Here is a 24,034-nt window from a genome sequence, read left to right as displayed (position 1 = left end):
TCCTTCAAGTATATATTCAATTCCCTTTTGAAAGCTGCTATTGAATCTGCTTCCACAGCCCTTTCAGGCAGTGCATTCCAGATCATAACAACTCGCTGCGTAAAAACATTTCTCTTCATCTCCCCTCTGGTTCTTTTGCCAATTACTTTAAATCTGTGTCCTCTGGTTGCTGACCATCCTACCAGTGGAAGCAGTTTCTCCATTTTACCACTCATTTATAGAAGTGTTTAAAGTTAAGATGGGATTGCATAAAATTGATAGAAACAGACTGTTGCCAATGATTGAGGGGTCTAAAATGAAGGATATTGTGGCGGAGCCACCAAGGGTCTCAGAACAATTGGTAATAATCCCTTTAACTACAGTGTAGTGCAACCGCGGACTGCACCTTTAAACTGCCTGTTAACTGTACTGTATTGTGTTTTCCTGCACTCCACGTGATGACGTCATGACGCCGATCACGTGACCACCAGTGGCGCGAAGAACGCGATGACGTCATGACGTCAGCTTCCAGAATCTTCCAGTAGTCGTCGAGTGCCCAGCAAGCTGAATAGACCTGTGTGCTGTTTCTCCTGTAGTTTCCCTGTTAACTTCGTTGTTCATTAAAACCTGTTGATTTGATTCATCGAGCCGAATACCTTATTCAGATAGGAACTTCCGTTCCTACATTGGTGACCCCGATCTCGTCGGACAACCTTCGTCGAGGATGAACACGAACGCCGTCGCCCTAAAACTGCCGCAGTTCTGGGAACAGCAGCCAGCAGCATGGTTTTTCCAGGCAGAAGCACAGTTCGCTCTCCGGGAGGTCACAGCGGATGCGACCCGTTATTATTACGTGGTTGCCGCTCTCGACAGTGCCACGGCCTCGCGGGTCGTCAGCATCCTTGGAAGCCCACCGGAGGAGGGCAAGTACGAAGCGCTTAAAGCCCGTTTGCTACAGGTATTTGATCTTAATAAGTCGGAGCGGGCACGCAAGCTTATTTCCATGCCCGGCCTCGGGGACTCAAAACCATCAGAGCTGATGAGTCAAATGCTCACGCTGTTGGGCGCGGAACCCCAATGCTTTTTATTCCGTGAGCTTTTCCTCTGCCAGCTACCCGAACCGGTTCAGGCGGCATTGGCCAACACTGCCATCACAGACGGTGCTGAACTCGCTGCAGAGGCAGACAAGATATTTACTGTTACTCAGCAATGTTGTGCAGCCACGAGGCGCCTTTCCCCCACGCGAGCGAAGCCCAGCCCTCCCCCAGCAGGATGGTGCGCGTACCACGCCCGTTTTGGCGCCAAAGCTCGATGCTGCCGGCCTCCTTGCAGTTTCCCTCAAGAAAAAAACCTCCAACAAGCCCGCGTCCTCCCGGACGGACGACAAGGTCTAAAAAGCACAGCAAGTTAGCTATGGCGGCGGGCTCAGCGGGCAAACTCATTTACGTTACGGATTCCGTTACGGGCCGACGATTCCTGTGCGACACTGGTTCCCAGTGCAGCATCCTCCCTGCTTCAAAGCTGGACCTACTATCCAGTGGCCAGGGGCCTTCCCTCATGGCAATAAATGGCGCTGCCATGCGTACATTCGGTAAACGGACGGTAAACTTAATCTTCGCCGGTCAGCGTTTTGTCTGCGACTTCATTACAGCTAAGGTCTCACAGGCCATCCTGGGTGCTGATTTTTTCTGTGCCAACGGTCTGCTGGTCGACGTCCAACACTGCCGACTCATTAATGCGTCCACTTTCCACGCAGTGCCCTGCCACCACAGCACCGCCATGTCCTGGTCGGTGGCCTGTGCGGTTCCGTCACAAGACGGGTTTACGCGCCTGCTAGGCGAATTCCCGGAGCTCACCAGGCCTACTTTTTTGGCTGCAAGCACACGGCATGGGGTGGAGCACCATATCTCCATGACCGGAGCACCCATTTACGCTCGGGCGCGGCGATTAGAAGCCGGCAAGCTGGCAGCCGCAAAGGCTGAGTTCCAGACCATGGAGCGCCTCGGGATCATCCGGCGTTCAGACAGCCCTTGGTCCTCCCCACTGCATATAGTACCCAAACCAGGCGGCGGATGGCGACCTTGCGGGGATTACAGACGCTTAAACGACGCCACGACACCGGACAGGTATCCTATTCCCCACATCCAAGATTTCTCGGCACATCTGGCTGGCAACGCTATATTTTCTAAAGTGGATCTCGTTCATGGATATCACCAAGTTCCGGTGCACCCTTCAGACGTCCCCAAAATGGCAGTCATCACTCCGTTCGGCCTTTTTGAGTTCCTCCGCATGCCATTCGGTCTGAAAAACGCAGCGCAAGCATTCCAGCGGTTGATGGACTCTGTCTTACGGGACCCGCCCTTCATTTTTGTATATTTGGACGACATCCTAATAGCCAGCAAGGATACGACAGCTCACATGGCCCATTTACGTACACTTTTCGCCCGACTCAGCCAACACGGCCTTATTGTCAATCCGGCCAAATGCACGTTCGGAGTATCCTGCATTGATTTCCTGGGACACAGGATTACCCCAGAAGGCGCCGTCCCACTAGCCACCAAGGTAGAGGCAGTTACCGCATTCCCGCAGCCTCACACGGTCAAACCCCTACAAGAGTTCTTGGGGATGGTAAATTTTTATCATCGTTTTGTCCCCAAGGCGGCCCGGTTAATGTAACCTCTGTACGAAGCACTAAAAGGAAAGTCGGGCAAGGATGTTCTCACTTGGACACCGCAAATGGACCAGGCATCCCGCGATACCAAGGCGGCGTTGGCGGATGCAACTATGCTAGCACACCCACTCCCGGGCGCGACTGTTGCCCTCACTACGGATGCCTCCGACTACGCCATCGGAGCGGTTCAAGAGCAGTGGGTCGACGGGGGTTGGCAGCCGTTAGCTTTTCAGCCGCCAACTACGCAAGAACGAGCGAAAGTATAGCACTTTTGACAGAGAGTTGCTAGCCCTGTTTTTGGCCATCCGGCATTTCCGTTTCCTGCTAGAAGGCCGTCCGTTCACTACATTCATGGACCACAAGCCGCTCACCTTTGCCATGGCCAAAACGGCGGAACCTTGGTCAGCTCAGCAGCAGCGCCACCTCACGTTTATATCCGAATTCACAACGGATTTGAGGCACGTGTCAGGCAAGGATAATCTCATGGCAGATTGCCTTTCCCGGGTTCCAGTCCAGGCAGCCCACCTGGGCATCGATTTTGTCGGACTGGCAGAGGATCAACTGGCAGACCCAGAGGTACAAGCGTTTAGGACCACGCCTTCCAGTTGGCAGGTTGCAGACGTGCCGTTTCAAGCGGCAGGAACCACGCTCTTGTGCGACACATCCATGGGAGTGCCCCGGCCCATTGTGCTGGTCGAATGGCGCAAGAAAGTATTCTAGGCAATCCACGGGTTATCTCACCCGGGGATGCGGGCTTCTCAACGGCTACTGTTCCGCAAATTCGTTTGGAAAGGCATGCATTTGGACGTCTGGGACTGGACAAACAATTGCGTCGATTGTCAAAAATCCAAAGTCCACCATCACGTCAAGGCTCCGGTGGCCAACTTCCCGGTGCCTGAGCACCGTTTCGACCACGTTCACGTGGATTTAGTAGGTCCCTTTCCCGGGTCGCGTGGATTCACACACCTCCTGACGGTGGTAGACCGGACCACCAGGTGGCCAGAGGCGATTCCCTTGGCCGCTACCACCGCAGCAGACGTCGCCAGGGCATTTCTTTCGTCGTGGGTGGCTCGGTTCGGGGTGCCATCGGACATCTCCTCGGACCGCGGTCCGCAATTCACATCAGAGCTGTGGAACGCAGTGGCCAAGGCCTGGGTACCAAGCTGCACCGTACCACCGCGTACCATCCGCAGGCGAATGGCCTGTGCGAAAGGTTCCATCGGTCTCTCAAAGCGTCCCTCCGTGCCAGCTTGAGGGGACCCAACTGGGTGGACAGGCTCCCATGGGTGATGCTAGGCCTCCGGACAGCACCAAAGGAGGATCTTCAGTCTTCATCGGCTGAGCTGGTTTATGGCCAGACACTCAGAGTACCAGGTGACTTTCTCCCTCCACACACCGAACCATGGTCTGCAGCTCAACAGCTCCTACTTCATCAGGAGATGGCTAGGAATTTCCTGCCCATCCCAACCTCGCACCATGACCTGCAGAGGCCTCATGTCCTGACAGAGCTCATGAGTTTGGACTATGTCTTTATTCGACAAGACGGTCACAGAGACCCACTCAAGCCACCGTATACCGGACCTTTTCGTGTCATCTCATCAGGGGAAAAGTTTTTCACAGTCGAAGTCGGTGGAAAGTCTGATACCGTCTCTATCGACCAGCTCAAACCACCTGGATCGGAGTGAGCCTGTCGTGGCTGCCCAACCGCCTCGCCGCGGCCGACCGCTGTTAGCCGCCAGACCAGCCGTGCACCAGCCCACCGTCGAACAGCCCGATTCGGCCTCCGACGCGCCTGCACCTCTGACTACCGTTTCTGCCTCGCCCGGGACGCCGCTTCTGCCGCAATCCGGCACGGGTTCTTCTACTAATGTCCCGTTTCCGCTGCCTGAATTTCGTCGCCGTTCGGCCAGGATCATTAAGCCTCCTACTCGGTTGACAATGTCCATTAAAGTGGATTCTGGGGGGGCGCCTGTGGCGGAGCCACCAAGGGTCTCAGAACAATTGATAATAATCCCTTTAACTACAGTGTAGTGCAACCGCGGACTGCACCTTTAAACTGCCTGTTAACTGTACTGTATTGTGTTTTCCTGCACTCCACGTGATGACGTCATGACGCCGATCACGTGACCACCAGTGGCGTGAAGAACGCGATGACGTCATGACGTCAGCTTCCAGAATCTTCCAGTAGTCGTCGAGTGCCCAGCAAGCTGAATAGACCTGTGTACTGTTTCTCCTGTAGTTTCCCTGTTAACTTCGTTGTTCATTAAAACCTGTTGATTTGATTCATCGAGTCGAATACCTTATTCAGATAGGAACCTCCGTTCCTACAATATAAGATTAAATGTAAGATTTAGGACAGTGAGGAGGAGGAACTTTTTTGCAGAGTGTTGTAAGGTTGTGGAATGCATTACTGGAGTTAATGATTGAAGAATAGACTGTATAAACATAGGAACAGGAATAGGCCATGCAACCCCTCAAGCCTATTCTGCAACATTTAAGAAAAGGTGGGTTAAGGAAAGTGGGATAAAGGATATGGGAATAGGGCAGACACTTAGGGGCCGATTTTCCCGCAGGTGTGGGGAATTGTCAGGTTCCCCGAATGTTGGGGTTCCCACACGAATGTAAATGGGTCTGCCAGACTGATGCAATTTTCCTTCAATTGGCCAATTCATTTCCAGTGTGTGGGAACCCTTGCTAATTGACTACTTCCAGTCAGAAAGTCGCACAGTATGATGTCATCATTCGTGGTGCTTTTAAGGCCCACAGCAAGCATTGCAACCTCTGCAGGCTTCCAGACGAACCACACAGGATGGCAGAGGAGCCTGCAGCAGCTTTGGCCAGTGCCAGACCCCGAGCTGCCTGCAAAATCGACGAGGCTTCACTGTAGGCATTATTGGATGGGGTGAGGGCCCACAGCGAGGTCCTCTTCCCTAGGTCAGGGAGGAAGAGGCCTCCCACTGAGACCAAGGCTGCATGGATGCAGGTGACAGCAGATGTCAACTCGCTGGGAGTCACCAGAAGAACCTGGATACAGTGTCGGAAGCGATTCCATGACCTTCACCGTACAGGAAAAGTAAGTATGAAGTTTACATCACCCGCAAACTGATCCCCATTGCCTTTCCCCACCAGCACTCAGCTTTAGCACTCTCTTCCTCCACATCCCACTTCACAGTCACATCCATGCACCCTTACCCATTCCCTCTCTCTCTATGCTCACATTCACATAACTATTCCACCATGCAGCCCTCACACTCCCTCTCACTCTGATGCTTTGAGCACAACTGACAACACACAGGGAGGGCCCTTGGTCTTGCAGCCTCACACCATCTTTGCCTCCCTCTAAGTATCTATGCTATGCAATCGCTACACTCACTCCTTCATTCTCACTCAAACTCCACTTGTCTCTCTCATTGCAGGAAAAGAGAGCTCACAACAACAGAGAGCGAGCCAGGACTGGAGGAGGCCCACCCTCAGTAGCCCACCTGACCCCCTGGGAGGAAGGAGTGCTGGAAATTGTCGGGGCTGATGTGGCTGCAGAAGCTGGGGAAGGAGAGATAGGGACAGTCCCACAAGCTGGTGACAGAAATATTTCCATCTCTCTCATTGACATAGCATGAGTCGCTGTAATGATTCTGAAGCTACATCATTTGGACTTATGAGCATCTGCAAAATCCAATGTGCATGTAGCCTTGGCACCACATCTCTAACTCTTTCCTTTACTCCCCCACAGGACCATCCAGAGCCCCCGTCCCCACTGCGGAGGAGGAAGAGGCTGAGCAGCCAGACGCCTCAGAGGAAGCTGCAACCTCTGAGGGCGCAGCATCAGTAGAATTCAGCACACCAGCACCAGAGCAGACAGTCACACCTCAGTGGGACCTTCACGAGATAGAGTAGTGTTGTCACCTGGTGTATCACAGCTCACAAGTGAGCATCAGCAGATGGTGGAGACAGGGACAGCAGTGGAGAGTCCTTGTCGGAGGGCGCAGGACTCTGCCAGCTCAGCTCAGCTGCATGTCGACCCGCTGCCTCTGGGTCCATCCGCAAGAGAAGAGGTGATGGATCTCCATGCACAGATGCAGGAGTCTCTGGCAGGTTTTGTCTCCAGGGTTGCTGCGAGTGTGGAGCGAATGGAGGAGTCCATCGCGAACATGAGCAGAGCCTTTGTGGAGTCATTGGCGCATGAACGCATCACCATGGAAAGGATGGCAACCTCCGTGGAAAGTATGGCTACAGCAGAGGAGAGGATGGCTACGGCCATGGAGGAGCTAAGTCGCCAGAGTGTTGAAAACATGGTGAGTGTGTAGGGTTCTCAAAATTCCCACATTCCCCAAAGTTATGGATAAAGGGACCCTGTGTGGACAAGTTATTAAAATAAGGGTACCCAAAATGGCTTCTGTAACCTCGTGACCAAAACCGACAGGATTTTAAAAGCAAGGCCCTGCAAACAGGCAGGCCCTGAAATGAAACCTAACATGCAGGAATCTGTGAAAAGAGTTTGTAAAGCCAGACAGATAAGTAAACACAGAATTCACATTCTTCACCTTGGCACAGATCAAGCCAGGATGGCCCTAATCTGAAAGCCATCTACTCTTTGCATAAATAATCGGTAACAGCTCACAGGTAACTGACAAGTCAGGAAACCCGATTAAGTTTCATAAATGACAAACAGCCAGGATATCGAAGCTATTATACAAGGAGACAACCGCTCCAGAAGTCGTTAAAGTAAATGGCTGTAATCATTTTAAACAAGCCCGCCAAAAGTTAGACAAAGGACTGACCTGATTTGGCGTGCAGGTAAGGGGTGAAGAACCGGGTATAATTGTAGGCCCATCGGGAGTGATCACTCTCTTATCTCTTGTAGCTCTTATCTCTCAGCTCTTGCCGCTTGCCTGCTGCTCCGGGCTCCTGCCTCTCGTTCTCGTGCCTCGTGGCAGGCTCTCTTCTCGCTCCCCGCACCGCTCAACACCAAGGACGCCCATTACTACGCCAAGGGCCAAACGCGGGAGGAGAACGAGACCCGAATTCGAAAACACACAGGACACACAGGCCACAAATGGGCAGACGAGACGAGACGAGATGAAGAATACGGTAAACCGATAAGGTCCGCGGAAAGACGCGTTGGGGGACAAACGCCTAGTTATAAGCTGGTGTTTGATGAATAAGTTGGCGTTGTACGCATGGACAGTAATACCCCAGTTTAAGAATAAGTTGGCGTTCAAAGCATGGGTAGCAGCGTCCATGACGAATAAACTGGCGTTCGAAGCATGGGTAGTAAAATCAGTTTGACAGTGTAAACCGCCAACCGAGCCCCAACCGTTTTAAAAACCCTTCAGTGACTAAACCGCCCGAAGAAGAAGAAGACCCATCGCGACTCGGCGACAACATTGGCTGAGGAAAAGGAGGGTGATTCACATAAACAACTCCATCGCCGCGCCCTGTGACCACGTGACGACGACGAACCCCAAAGGACAACAAGAGTGAACCCCAAAACTCACAACCAGTTAATTCAACAGATTTAGAATTGGTGAGCATGAATTCCTGGCCCCTCATAGCTTAATCTAGTTAGGTATTAGGGGGTGGGATAAGGATAAGGGGATTTTTAATGTATTTGTTTCCCTTGATGTGCCGTGTGTTCCCCATTCCCACATAAGTGTAATTGTTTATGCCTGTAACTATATCAGTAATTCTCAGTAAGATTGTGTTTTATTCTGCCTTCAATAAAATTACGGTTTTCTTGCACCAAACCACTTGTCTACTCGATTTTCTGTATCGCCGTCTGTACCTAAGTCCGGTGTCTAGAACCCAGGGGTGTGGGAGCGATTTGAACCGCTCAGAGACAGTCAGATGTGAAGCTGACTGGGCACACGCCACCCCCTACAAGTGTTCAGAATAGACTGACATCTCTGGAGGAGCGATGGTCAGCTATTGAGCAGAGAAACCAAACCTTCATGGCAGGCCCTCTGAGTAGGACTGCCATTGTAGAAACGGGTCCCCATGGCCCCCCTGATGTGCAGCAAGCTGCTCTCAAGCCACTTGCAGGCACTGAGGGGGACCTGACCCATGAGAGGGAGGTTGGTGGCAGACCTCAAGGAAGTGGGGGCTCCTCTCCAAGCGCTCACACTTCCATGCCACTGCAGAGCCCTCGGTCAGAGCCCCACCGGAGTCCACACCCAACGGAGATAGAGGTCTCAACCCCTGCGCAGCCGCAGGAGCAGCAGACTGCTGGCGAGCCCTCACAGGCTCGCCATCCCAGAGGACGCCCACCAAAGGTGTCGAGACAGGAGCAGCAGGAAAGTGAACAAGGGGCCTCCACATCTGCTGAAGCCACAGGGGAACCAGTACGTAGGAGCACGCGTAAGAGGAAAATAAAGCACTAATAGTCACAAGGGTAGTCACTTGGGTGAAATGTTGTGTTTATTTGAAAAACGCCATCAGCTGGTTATTGTAAATGAAATTTCTGATGGCAACCTCTGCAGTTGTGGTGTGTGTCATTTCGCAAATGGGGCTGGAGGTCCTCTAATGCCAAGAGGGGAAGGAAAAAAAGGCCTCCTATTCTTCTGGTAGGTGCTTCAGTTGAGGAAGCGCTGAGTTAGGGTGGCGAGAGGGGCTTCCCAGGAGCTCACACTGGAGAAGTGCGTGAGGCTCCAACCTCCCACAGCTGTGCCTAAGCCTGGAACAAGTTGCCCCAAGCCTGAAACAACAAGGTCCTGCAACCTACAAATGATGTCTGATTAAATCTCTTCTTTCCTGATTGACCTGCAGCTGATAGTCAGCAATCTGATATTGTTCACGCCAGGTTTCATCAGCGGGGTTCCCACCAGGCGTGTTTAATGTGGGAAAAGGCTGAAAATAGCAAGGGCCCCTTAAAATGGCATTATAGATGCCAATTATTGGTGATTAAGGTGCCTGAAGACCACTCCCGCCTGCTGCGGGCGGGACTGATTCGGGTCGGACAGAAACGCCTGGGTGAAAATCGGACAGGGCGGGGAATCAGGCAGGGGGGGTCGCGACCCCCTATTTTTGTGATTTCCCCCCCCCCCCCACACGCCTGAAAGCCTGCCTGACGGCTCCAGGAAAATCGGCCCCATAGAATTAGGACTACTGCTCGTGTGGAGGATAGACACCAGCATGGACTGGTTGAGCCAAACTGCATGTTTCCATGTTATAATTTCTATGTAATTAATCCATGTCATAGGCCTATAGTCAGGTCTGTTTTTCAGTTGTCAGCTGTTTCAAGAAGTTAGTCAGCTTTTGTTAGTTCCAAAGGCTGTCACGTGTGGGAATATTGCTATAAATGTCTGCGGTATCCATTTCTGTAGTGGTCACATTTCTCGATCCAGTAACGACTGCAAGATTGAGGCCAAATCAAGAATTCCAGTGCTTTCCACAACACCTAAAAGCTTGACCCAATGAAGCCATGGATGAAATGGAACAGAATAGGGAGAAAGGGATTCAGTGCTGTGGTGTGGTATTAACATAAGAACGTAAGAACATAATAAATAGGGGCAGGAGTAGGCCATTCGGCCCCTCGAGCCTGCTCCGCCATTCAATAAGATCATGGCTGATCTGATCTTGGCCTCCACTCCACTTTTCTGCCTGTTCCCCATAACCCTTGACTCCCCTGTAGTTCAAAAATCTGTATCTCCGCCTTGAATATATTCAATAACTCCGCCTCCACAGCGCTCTGGGGTAGAGAATTCCAAAGATTCACGACCCTCTGAGAGAAGAAATTCCTCCTCATCTCCGTCTTAAATGGGCGACCCCTTATTCTGAGACTATGCCCCCTAGTTCTAGATGCCCCCACGAGGGGAAAAATCCTCTCAGCATCTACCCTGTCAAGCCCCCTCAGAATCTTATGGGGGAGAAATTCAGTATCGCCCCGTTTGGGGCGTAAGTATCGAGCGGGCGCGAAATTTAGCGCCCGGCGCAAATTATCACCACCTACTGCTAAATTGACCTGCTTCGCTCCAGTAGGTGCTTGGAGTGCTAAAACAGGCGCTGCACGACTGTCTTAAGGCACTAAGCCGGAGAAGCGAGGCGCTACCACCGAGGGCGGGCGCAGCGCAGGTGCGGCCAGTTAGCGATTGCACGCAGACACGCTGGCACCGGTCAGCTCTTAAAGGGGAGGTTCGATCTTGGATTGCAGCCACACCCTGTGCATCGGAGCCCTGATTCTCGGCCTGGACAGACCTGCTGCCACATTCTAACGCCTAGGACCATGGAGAGGGCCAGGGAGCAAGCGCAGCGGTTCAGTGAGGGGGCCTTGCAGGTTCTGGTGTGCACGGTGGAGCGCAGGCGATCTATCCTGTTCCCGGACAGTGGCAGGAGGCCGCTGCCCAACGACTATCGCAAAGCTTGGAGGGAGGTGGCTCACAGAATGACCTCCAGCAGCATGGTGCCTAAGACCCCTGTGCAATGCAGGAAGAAGTTCAACGACCTCACTCGGGTCGTCAGGGTGAGTACCCTGTTCAGTATCCTCTTCATCCCTGCATGTCCACCTCACTTTATGGCCAAAGGGTCCTGAAAGCCCCAATGCCCAGCCCTCATCCAACACCTATGGGCCTTTCATGAAACTCACACGCACATTCAGCACTTTACACACGGTAAGGGCTATTCCACCATGGGAGGCAGTGCAGCCAAGATCAGGGCTTCACACTGTAAGGGCTATTCCACCATGGGAGGCAGTGCAGCCAAGATCAGGGCTTCACACTGTAAGGGCTATTCCACCATGGGAGGCTGTGCAACCAAGATCAGGGCTTCACACTGTAAGGGCTATTCCACCATGGAAGGCAGTGCAGCCAAGATCAGGGCTTCACACTGTAAGGGCTATTCCACCATGGGAGGCAGTGCAGCCAAGATCAGGGCTTCACACTGTAAGGGCTATTCCACCATGGGAGGCAGTGCAGCCAAGATCAGGGCTTCACGCTGTACTCAGAGCCCATCCTTTCTCTTGCAGGGCGCGCTGGCCCACAATAGAAGGCAGCAGCAACGGACCGGGGGAGGCCAGCCTCACCTTCAAGCCCTCACCGATCTGGAGCAGTGAGTCCAGCGGATTATGGCAGGCCGGATGATTGGCCCCGTCGCCACTGGAGATGCCGACCCCGTTCTGGACAGCAATGGTAAGGTGATCACCTTTTTGACCTCTCTCCTTCCACTTGTGCCTCACACCAGCATCCTTTGCCACTATCGAACCAATACAGTGCATTGCAGCACTCATGCCTCCCTCGCTGCCGCCCTGTCCTCACGCTAAAGCCACTCTTGTACCTCCCTGCTTTCAGATGCTGATTCGCCAGGTGAGGAGGCAGGCCCTCAAGCTGCCACTGTGAGTGACTCTGAAGGCGATGACGAGGAGGAAGCCGGACCATCAGTGCCACCCTCAGCCGAGGCAGCCCATGGCCATAATGGGGACACGTCTTCCCTGGAGGGGAGCAGGGGGGAATTGTCTGAGGAGGGTGAAGCTCCGGGGCCCAGCGGGCTGCAGCAACGCGGGGGGTGTAGGGAAGCTCGGCGGCCTTCTCCCCGGAGGGAGAGTCTGGCCTCGAGTCCTGCTACAGTGGACGCAGAAGAGGTGTGGTTCCTCGCTGAAATGAGCGTCCAGGCAGAGCACAGGCACACTGAGCTCATGGCTGCAGTGGCAAGGATGCCCAAATCCATTGAGTCACTGGCAAGGAGTGTCCAGGACTTTGGTGCAGCACTGGCAAGGAGTCTGCAGGACTTCGGCACAGCACAGGCAAGGAGTCTCCAGGACTTCGGCGCAGCACAGGCGGCTTCCACGTAAGTGCTCAGTGGTGTAATGCAGTCAGTGGCTGGTCTGATGCAGACGCAGATTGAGGCCACACGAGCACTGACTGCTGCCACCCTCGCTGGATCGGGCACGAATCGCCGGGGCCCTTGCCGCGCCGCAGCAGGCCAGCAGTCTGTGCTTCAGCAGATTGTTCCGCATGCTGCAGTGCTGCCCCATGGGAGTGCCAGTGTGTCGTCCGACCAGGGAGTTGCTGTCCTCTGTCAGGATGGCAGCATTCCTGCTGCCAACACTGTCACTTCTCCACTGCAGCTGCCACCACCTGTAGGACACACTGCTGTCGCCCATGCAGAGTTGGAGCAGTCAGCAGCCGGGCCCTCCAGGCCCAGAGCTGGTCCAGGCCGTCCCTCAAGGGCATCTGCAGTCTCAGTTTCTGACACTCAGCAGCCTTCCCCCAGCCTTGCTGCAGCCACTGGGGGTCCCATTGCGGAGGAGCTGCAGGGTGGGAAGGGGCGAATCTCGCAATTGAAGCAGATCACCCTCGAAGGGGAAAAAGTAGGAGGTGTGGCAAAATGCTGTTAAATGTTTTATTGAAGGCCGAGTATCGTGGTCATATTTTGGTTACTGTTTTGTTCATTGTCTCCAGGTTGTGAGAGTTATGTGTCTGACTGCTTTTTTTGGGGTTTCTCTCTATTACTTTGTCATGCGGGAAGGCCACACAGTTTGTTAAATAAAGAAGTGTCTTTATTCAGATTGTGCATGTTTGCTCTTTGAACTATTTGTTGCCTTGACCGGCTTAGGGGTTGCGGAACAGTTCCATTCATGTTCTTTCAATGGCACAAGCCATTCCCTCAGAGGGGGCCTAGAACCAACTTGCAATAAGCCGCTGACGGATGGCCCTTGCACTTTGTGCCTCCCTCCCGTCTTGGTGCTCCTCCTCCTCCTCCTCCTCCTCCTCTGCTGGTGCTCCAATGTCTGGTGGCAGTGGCTGAGTCCTGAGGATTGCCAGATTATGCAGCATGCAGCACACTACAACGAAATGGGAGACACACTCAGGTGAGTACTGAAGGGCTCCCCCGGAATGGTCCAGACAGCGGACCCATTGCTTGGGCACGCCAATTGTGTGCTCAATTATGTTCCTGGTCGCTTGATGGCTCTCATTTTATCATTCTTCAGCAGGGGTGCTGGGCGCATGGAGCGGGGTCATCAGCCAGGTGCAGAGGATAGCCCTTGTCCCCGAGAAGCCAGCCTCCTGGGTGAGCCGGGGCTTCGAAAAGGTCTGCCACAGAAGTCTGGCGCAGGATGAAGGCGTCGTGGCTGCTGCCTGGAAAGCGGGCATTGACAGCTAGTATCAGCTGTCTGTGGTCACAGACCAACTGGACGTTCAATGAATGGAACCCCTTCCGGTTGCGGTAATCTTCAGCATTCTCTTGCGGCGCCCGCAAAGCCACATGCGTGCAGTCAATGGCGCCCTGGACCATGGGGAAGCCCGCTATTCTTGCAAATCCCATTGTGCGCTCTTGCTGCTTGTCCAGGGTCAAGGGGAAGGAAATGTACTGACGTCTCCTTAAAGAGGGCATTCGTGACTTGACGGATGCAGCAATGCACCGCAGACTGGGAGATATTGGCAATGTCCCCAGTAGTGGATTGGAAGGAGCCGGTGGCATAGAAGTTTAGAGCCACTGTGACCTTCACTGCCACCGACAGAGACGTCCAGCTCCTCAGTTAAGGCTGCAGATCTGGCTGAAGCAGGTGGCAGAGCTCAGTGACCACCTCCCTGCTGAATTGCAGCCTCCGAAAACACTGCTCCTCAGACATGTTGAGGTATGAGAACTGTTGGCAGAAAACCCTGGGATGGTAAGGTCTCGTGTGCCAACTCCTGTTGGCCCTCCTCCGTCTGGCCATGATTGGCACTCTCTCTCGGCGTCTCTGAGCCCTCTCAATGTAATGGAGAAGCCCAACGTTTCCACCCATTGCAGCCCCCATAGTATGTGGCCACTCAAGGTTATGCCAGTGAAAAAGCAAACCAACTACAAAGTTCTGGGCCCAAGCCAAAAGTACCTCTGCGAGCGCTGACTCAATGCAGAAAGCTCTCTCCCTTTGTCTCTCTGTAAATCTCTCTCTCTCTCACAGATGGAGTGGTCCAAAAATGGCTACCACAAAGAAGCCAGGAAGAGCCCCCTTTAAATAGCGCCCCCCCAGCCCCACAGCGACTGGGAACCGTTCCAGTCAACCAGTCGCTGGGAGCGACAGGCGGAAAGGAGGGGGGCGCCACTGAATTTCCGGTTCGGGGCGCCCCAAGGGCGTTGCACCATGAAATGATGTCAGGAGCTGCGCACACAGCTGAGCGGGCGTTGTGGTTTTGCGCCGCCGCTAAATGTCCGCTCAATTTCGCGAGAGGCACAGGTCTCGCCGCGCCCGGGCACGATCCGCCTAGTGCCCCACTTATCACCCTCTTAAGGCGCTAACTGGTGGCGCAAACAACTGAATTTCTCCCCCTATATGTTTCAATAAGATCACCTTTCATTCTTCTAAACTCCAATGTGTGTTGGCCTAACCTGCTCAACCTTTCCTCATAAGACAACCCCTTCATCCCAGGAATTAACCTAGTGAACCTTCTCTGTGCTGCTTCCAATGCAATTATATCCCTCCTAAATAAGGAGACCACAAGACCACAGTTGTAGCAAGACTTCTGTACTTTTATACTCCATCCCCCTTGCAATAAAGGCCAACATTCCATTTGCCTTCCTAATTACTTGCTGTACCTGCATGCTAACTTTTTGTGTTTCATGTACGAGAACACCCAGATTCCTCTGTACTGCAGCATTCTGTAGTCGATCTCCATTTAAATAATATTTTGCTTTTCTATTCTTCCTACCAAAGTGGATAACCTCACATTTTCCCACATTATACTCAACCTGCCAAATTTTTGACCACTCATTTAACCTATCTATATCCCTTTGCAGACTCTTTGGGCTGGATTTTGCCAGGCCCGAGGAGGGGGGTTTGGAGGCGTGTGAGGTGCTAAAATTGCAAAAAATGGCGGGCGGCTCAGATCCCACCTCCAGCCCGCCTCTGATCAATTTTCCCAAAAGCAGCAAGAGGTGGGATAGGCCCCTAAGGCCCTTAACAAGCACTTATTTGCCTCTATAATGCCATTTTGAGAGGCCTTTCTAACTTTAACTCATTTCCCCCGTGCTGCACGTCTCCTCTGGAACACGCCAGTTAATCCTGGCGGCCTCACAAGTGGATGGCTTACTAACAGCTGCGGCTCCAGCTCCAGCATTAAAAAGGAATTTTCAACAATGATCATTTGCAGGTGGCAGAACTTTGTTTTCTCAGGTCTGGGAGAACTTTTAGCAGACCTACTCATTGTGGAAGTTCTGAGGCTGAGATCCATCTCCAGTGTGACCTCCTGGGAAACCCCTTTCCCCACCTTGACTGAGCGCTTCCTCAACTGAGGTATATAGCAGAAGCATGGGAACCATTTATTTTCTTTCCTCCTGGACATCAGATTTGGACGAAGACCAGCCGTGGCAGCAGCATCACCTGGAACAACAGAAGCACCAACAGCAGGAGCAACAACAGGAGCGCCAAGCTGCTGCTCACCCACCTGAAGTTGCACAGGCCGGAAGGCACCAGCGCATGGAAGCATGTCGCCACAGCAAATATTCCCAAAACAGAGTTGTGCACAATTACATCAACTTCTCCAAGGATCAAGCAAGTGTAACCGCGCATGCGGTTGGATTTGCTAATCTGGCAGGCTCTCCAAGGGTGCAGGGCATCGTTGACTGCACACATGTGGCCCTTAAGGCACCCCATATTTTTGTCAACCGCAAGGGCTTCCACTCCCTCAACGTGTAGCTGATGTGTGACCACAAGAAGGAAATTTTGTATGTTTGTGCCAAGTACCCTGGCAGTTGCCATGACTCCTTCATCCTGCACCAGTGTGTCTCCACCAGACCAACTTTTTGGGTGGCTACTTGGAGACAAGGGCTATCCCCTGAAGACATGGCTAATGACGCCATTGAGGAGGCCATCCAACGAAGCTGAGGAACACTACAGCTCCAGCCACATTTCCACCAGATCCATTATCAAGTAAACCATCAGCTTGCTGAAGATGTGATTCAGATGCCTTGATAGATCAGGTGGAGCCCTGCAGTACTCAGCAGCCAGGGTCTCCGGATTCGTCGTGGTCTGCTGTGCAATTCACAACATTGCACAGCATCGTGGCTTGCAGATGCCTGAGGTACAAGTGGCTCATTGCGTAGCCCCCTCAGATGAGGATGAGGATGATGATGATGAGGAGGAGGAGGAGGAGGAGAGCAACAAAGAACAGCTTGCGTAGGCGCATCAACCAGCGGCAGCAGCACGCGAGCACATTGCTGCCTGGGATGCAAGGGACGCATTCATCTTGGCCAGATTTGCATAGCCTGCCCAACCAAACACTTTTGCCTCACACCTTCTTACCAGAGCATCAACAATGGCCAAGAACCTGCAGATTTCTATCAGTCTGACTACCATACTGACAATTGTATCGTCAGCAAATTTGGCTACAGTACACTCGGTCCTTTCATCCAAGTCATTAATACAGATTGTAAATAATTGAGGCCCCAGCACTGATCCCTGTTGCACCCCACTAGTTACAGTTTGCCAACCTGAAAATGACCCATTTATCCCGACTCTCTGTTTTCTGTTAGTTAGCCAATCCTCTATCCATGCTAATATATTACCCCCAATACCATGAGCTCTTACCTTGTGCAGTAACCTTTTATGTGGCACCTTATCGAATGCCTTTTGGAAATCCAAATACACGACATCTACTGGTTCCCCTTTATCCACCCTGCTCATTACATCCTCAAAGAACTCTAATAAATTTGTCAAACACGATTTTGTAAAACCATGTTGACTCTGCTTGATTATATTCTGATTTTCTAAATGGCCTGCTATTACTTCCTTAATAATGGATTCCAGCATCTTCCCAATGATAGATGTTAGGCTAACTGGCTTATAGTTTTTAGCTTTCTGTCTCTCTCCTTTCTTGAGTAGGGGGCGTTACATTTGCAGTTTTCCAATCCGCTGGGACCTTTCCAGAGTCTAGGGAATTTTACAACCAATGCATCCACTATCTCTGCAGCCACTTCTTTTAAGCCCCTAGGATGCAGGCCATCGGGTCCAGGGGACTTGTCAGCCTTTAGTCCATTGGTTTGCCTAGTACTTTTTCTCTAGTGATAATGATTGTTTTAAGTTCCCCCCTCCTTTTTTCCCCTTGATTTTCCACTATTATTGGCATGCTTTTAGTGTCTTCTACTGTGAAGACAGATACAAAATATTTGTTCAAAGTCTCTGCCGTTTCCTTGTCTCCCATTATTAATTCTCCAGTTTCATCCTCTAAGGGACCAATGTTTACTTTAGCCACTCTTTTCCTCTTTATATACTTGTATAAGCTCTTACTGTCTGTTTTTATATTTCTTGCTAGTATACTCTCAATCAATTTTCTCCCTCTTTATTATTTTTTTAGTCATCCTTTGCTAGTTTCTAAAAATGTCCCAATCTTCTGGCCTACCACTAATTTTCACAACATTGTATGCCTTTTCTTTCAAATTGATACCCTCCTTAACTCCCTTAGTTAACCACAGATGGTTCATCCTTCTCGTAGAGTCTTTCTTTCTCACTGGAATATATCTTTGTTGAGAGTTATGAAATATCTCCTTAAAAGTCTGCCACTGCTTATTTACCAACATACCTATTAATCTATTTTCCCAGTCCACTTTAGCCAACTCTGTCTTCATACCCTTGTAATTGCCTTTATTTAAATTTAAGACACTAGTTTCAGACCCAAGTTTCTCACCCTCAAACTGAATGTGAAATCTATCATGTTATGATCACTCTTCCCTCGAGGATCCTTTACTATGAGATCATTAATTAATTCTGTCTCATTACACATTACCAGATCTAAAAATAGCCTGTTCCCTGGTTGGTTCCACAACGTATTGTTCTAAGAAACTGTCCTGCATACACTCTATGAACTCATCCTCAAGGCTGCCTTTGCCAATTTGATTTGTCTAATCTATATGAAGATTTAAAAAGCCCACGATTATTGCAGTACCTTTCTTACAAGCCCCCATTATTTCTTGGTTTATACTCTGTCAAACTGTCTGATACAGTGTAGCTACTGTTAGGGGGCCTATAGACTACTCCCACCAGTGACTCCTTTCCCTTATTATTTCTTATCTCCACCCAAACTGATTCTACATCTTGATCTTCCAAGCCAAGATCATTTCTCACTACTGTACTGATCTCATCCTTTATTAACAGAGCTACTCCACCTCCTTTTCCTTTCTGACTATCCATCAAAATGTCAAATACCCCTGAATAATCAGTCCCCAGCATTGGTCACCTTGCAACCATGTCTCTGTAATGACTATCAGATCATACCTATTTATTTCTATTTGTGCCGTCAATTCATCTAACTTGTTATGAATGCGGTATGCATTCAGATAAAGATCCTTTAATTTTGTCTTTTCACCATTTTTCCCTACTCTGACCCTATTTGCTGGTGCACCCTTATGCTTGTATGCTCTTTCCCTTCCTGTCACACTCTGGTTATCAATAGCCCTATCGCTACCCTGCAGTATTGCCTTGTCCTTTCTCTTTAAAATTCAACAAAATAGAATCTGTCAAGTAGATGTGTCTACCCGCCACCCCCCCACCCCCCAACCCGTTAGGGGTGCAGTTTTACTGGCACTGGCATCCTCTGGAACCTTACCAACGTATCCATTCTTCTAGTGTGCACTTAACAGTAAGTGCTGGCAATGTATTCAGTAGTGAGGGACACATAGCCAAGCCCAATCACCTGATGGGCACACATTGAGATACTTTTCAGCATGACTGGGACCTAGTCCAGGTGAGTTGGAATCTAAAATTGGTCGGCAAAACAGTAATTGAACAATGGGAGGCCTTCAAACAAGAGATGGTTTGTGTACAGAATAGACACATTCCTACGAGGGGGAATGGAAGGACATCCAAAGCTTGAGCTCCCTCGATGCCTAAAGGTTATGGGCCAGAAATTCGGGTCGGAGGCTTCCCGCGGGTGCAAGCCCCCGACCTGCACTTACCTAGCGTGCCGGCGCGCAGTGCTTGCGTATCCCAGGGGCACAGTTAGTTCGAAGCGTCCCCTGGGATCATGTGGACCATGGAGAGCCAATCGTAGCAAAACTAAAACTTCAAATACATTTTTTTTTATCACATTTTTAAAATAACTATAAATTACATAAAATAACTATTTTAAACAATAATTTAAATTTTTGAAAAAAATTAATTACAGTTTTTAACGGGGCTAAAAATAAACTTACCTTTCTTTTAAAGTATTTAAAAATATTAAACCTGTGGAAAAAATGTTTTAATTTTACTTAATTCACCACTTACCTTGTTAAAAGCAGGCCTTGCAACTGCTTTTTAAAAGCGTAGCTACTGGAGACTTACCCTCCCGGAGAAACTTGCAAAAAAAGGAAGTTCCAGGCGTACGCACTGCCTCTCCGGTGCACGCGTTCAACCTGTGAACCCCTTCCTTCAAGGGAACGGAAGTTCCGGTTTCCCGCGCATGCGCAGTGCATGCACGAAACCGGCACTTTCGTTGGGCCTACACGTGAGTACCCTCAAAGTAGAATACTCGTTGGGCCTACACGTGAGTACCTAGAAAAGGGAGGCTCATGACAATTTAAGGTTCATAATGCAGTAGAGAAACAAGCTGAATATAGAAAGTACAGAGGAGATCTAAAAAAGGGAATGAGAGGGGCAAAGAGAGAGTATGAGAATAGATTAGCGGCTGATTTAAATGGAACCCAAAAGTCTGTTATAAACATGTACATATTAAAAGAGTAGTCAAAGGAAGGGTGGGGCCAATTAGGGACCATAAAGAGGGTCTTCTTGTGGAAGTAGAAGGCATGGCTGAGGTACTAAATGAGTATTTTGCATCATTAGAGAAGAGGATGTTAACAATGTAGCAGTAGAGGAGGAGGCAGTAGCAAAATTGGATAGGGTAAAAAAGGATGTACTTAAAAGGTTGGCAGTCCTCAAAGTAGAATAGTCACCTAGTCCAGATGGGATGTATCCTAGGGAAGTAAGGGTGGAAATTGCTTACGCTCTGGCCATAATCTTCCAATCCTCCTTGGATATGGGGGTGGTACCATAGGACTGGAGGATTGCAAATGTTAGACCCCTGTTTAAAACAGAGGAGAGGGATAAACCCAACGACTACAAGCCAGTCAGGCTAACGGCAGTGGCGGGAAAACTTTTAGAGACAATGGCCCGTATTTTCCGATGCGGAGGCCTGCGATCTGGAAAAATCTACGTCTTTACCTGAGGGCTCCCGGGATGCACACACTTCCGATCCTGGGCCTCTCCAAACTGCCGGTGCGCAGGGCTGTGCACGTATCCCAGAGGCGCAGGCAGTTCACAGCATCCCTGGGATCACGTGGGCCATGGGGAGCCAATCAAAGAAGGGAATCTCCCTTCATACACTTGACAGGAAGACCTGTCAAATATATGATTGGAGATCAATGAAAAAACATCGTAAAACTTTAAATAACTTTTTTTTTAAATCACATTTTTAAAATGACTTGCAATTACAATAAATTAAAGAAAAAATTTTAAAGAAAAAATTTATTAAAGTTTTTTACAGGGCTAAAAATAAACTTACCTTTTTAAAAGTATTTTTAAATGATAAATCAGAGAAATTAAAAAAAAAATTTAAAACTTTTTTCAACTCTTAACCTGCTTTTACCAGGCGTAAGAATTGTAAGGGTTTTCTGCAGGCGAAGGGTCTCCAAAAAGCGGAACTATCTGCCCGCAGAGGCCCTTCTCCAGGGCAGCTGGAGGATCTGTCAAAACCATTCTTGACAGATCGGAAATGCTGGTTTTCAGCACATGCACAGTGCATGCCTGAAACCAGCATTTCCGATGTCCCTATGGGTGGGTACACAGCACGTACACACCCGTAGGGATTGGAATATCTGGGCCAATAATTCGGGACAAAATTAATTGGAATTGAGAAAAGTATGGGCTAGTAAATGAAAGTCAGCACAGATTTGTTAAAGGCAAATCGTGTTTGACTAACTTGACCAAGTTCTTTGATGAAGAAATGGAGAGGGTTGATAAGGCTGGTGCGGTTGATGTGTGCAAAAGGCATTTGACAAAGTACCACATAATAGACTTGTTAGCAAAATTAAAACCTATGGGATTAAAGCATGGATACAAAATTGCCTAAGAGACAGAAAACAGAGAGTTGTGGTGAATGGTTGTTTTCAGACTGGAGGGCAGTATACAGTTGTGTTCCTCAGGGGTCGGTATTAGGACCACTGCTCTTTTTGATATATATTAATGACCTGGACTTGGGTATACAGGGCATAATTTTAAAGTTTGCAGATGACACGAAACTCAGAAATGTAGTAAACAATGAGGCGGAAAGTAATAGATTTCAGAAGGATGTAGACAGACTGGTGAAATGGGCAGACACATGGCAGATAAAGTTGAATGCAGAGAAGTGTGTAGTGATACATTTTGATAGGAAGAATGAGAAGAGGCAGTATGAACTAAATGGTACAATTTTCAAGCAGGCGCAGAAACACAGAGACCTTTGGGTGTATGTACCCAAATCTTTGAAGGTAGCAGGACAAGTTGAGAAGGCTGTTAAAAAAGGATATGAGATCCTCGGCTTTATTAATGGAGACATAGGGGGAGAAATTGGGTGCCTTTGCACCTCCCAATAGCGCCTCCGGGGGACGTCAAGGGGGCGCTACCAGCTTTGCGACTGGGCATGGTGCGGCCACGAGATTCAGCTGGAGGTTTGTGGTGGCCGTAACCACTAGTGCCACGATCTCTTGCGCCCGGAAATCATGGTGTCATCCGGGTGTGCAGAGCCCCTGCTCAGAAATTCACTCTCGCCCCCTTCCCGAGCGCCTGCCGTTAACAATGACAGGTACAGGGAGGCAGTTTGCAGTCGGATGAGCGCTTGTAAGATTCTCAAAATTCACAGATCCCCCAAAGCTCGGAGAAAACCCCTAAAGCAAAGGACTTTGGACTCTTTTCTAACCATTTCAGGGTGATAAAATATTGGGCCTAACAGAGGGGGGTTCAAGGTCAAGAACCAAGATTTGACATTTTTAAAGGCATGTTTTGGCTTGTAAAGAAAGAAAAGGCTGTAACAGGAAATGGGATCAACCTCTATAATAGACAGTTTGAGTATTGGAGTTAATCAATTAATCAAACTGTCTGGGGAACTGTCTAACGTCACTCAGCCCCTATCAGACAATTTACATTCTAACAATGGACCCATGGAAGAACAGCCTCACCCAAAATACAGGACCCATCCAAAAACATGCATAAAACAGATCACTTTGCCAACCTACAAAGAATCTCAGGCCCCACAGGAAGCTCAAAGCCTGAGGACAATTCACCACAATCAAGTAAGAGTTCAACAGCTCATGAAACCATCCCGAAACCACTTCACACATTCTTAAAACTTCAACAGCTCATGGAACCATCCCAAAACCACTTTAAACAACTTACTATTAACGAGCCCGCCAAAATGTTACAATAAACCGGGATTGATTTGGCGCACAGATTAGGAGGCCCCAATTAGTATAATTGAAGGCCTGTTTTCTCAAGAAGGCAGTAAAGTTCAGCAGTTACAGAGTGCAGCAGTTACACAGTACAACAAGTTCTCAGCAGTTCTCAGGAGTTCATAGAGTTCGAATAAGTTCACAGTTCTGGAAGCAGGTCAACACACAAGAAGAAACCAGAGCAACAGTTTCAGAGACCATCAGGCACCTCGTGGCAACAATGGCCTTACGAAACAACCAACTGAATATTACCACCAACGAACCGTGACCAAAGAAAGCCAACTCGGGAGAAAACCAAAGATTCACAAGTTCTCCACTCTGCAATCTATTCCTGACGTACCCCTGGGCAAGATTTTTACTTAAAAAGACTCTAAACCCTATCTCTAACAGAAGAAAAGTGGGTACTCGCCCGATAAATCCAATACGCACCCTACCACATCAACGGACTCGCGAAGACTGACCAGACATGCAGTCGAAGTCCTCTACCGCATTCGGGGTATGGCAGGCACCAACCAACACATCCAGCGAACCCCGAAACAGCGAACCAGCTCAACTGTCAAGGATTCGTTTGGTGAGCATTATCCCTGGTCCTCTAGAGCCCAACTTAGCTAGTAAAGTGGGATTGGGAGGGGTGAGGTCTTTTTCTACTGTAATTTCCCTCGTGTGTATTGAAGTGTTCCCCATTTTATTAGAGTGTTAAGATTGTTGTGTTATATTTTCTCTCTTGAATAAAGATCAAAGTTTCTTGCACCAAAACCAGTTGTCTGCTGCACATTTGTCACAACCCCCAAATAAGTCCAATGTCTAGAACCAAGGGAGTGGGAGCGATTCGAACCGCTCATAAGTCAGAGGTGAAGCTGACACACACCACCACCCCCTACATGCTGGAGGAGCGCTATATAAAGAGGTCAAATTCTGGGTGTTTTTTTGTCGGCAAACACCGCTGCCTTGTCAGTTTGACACAAGTAGACAGGCGTTTTGACCCATTTGACCATTTTCAACTTGAAGGAGTATTCTGGC

The sequence above is a fragment of the Somniosus microcephalus genome, chromosome 9 (genome assembly GCF_052327205.1).
Source record: "Somniosus microcephalus isolate GS21.2 chromosome 9, FLI_Smic_1.0, whole genome shotgun sequence".
Lineage (NCBI taxonomy): Eukaryota > Metazoa > Chordata > Chondrichthyes > Squaliformes > Somniosidae > Somniosus > Somniosus microcephalus.
This window is presented reverse-complemented; position numbering follows the sequence as displayed.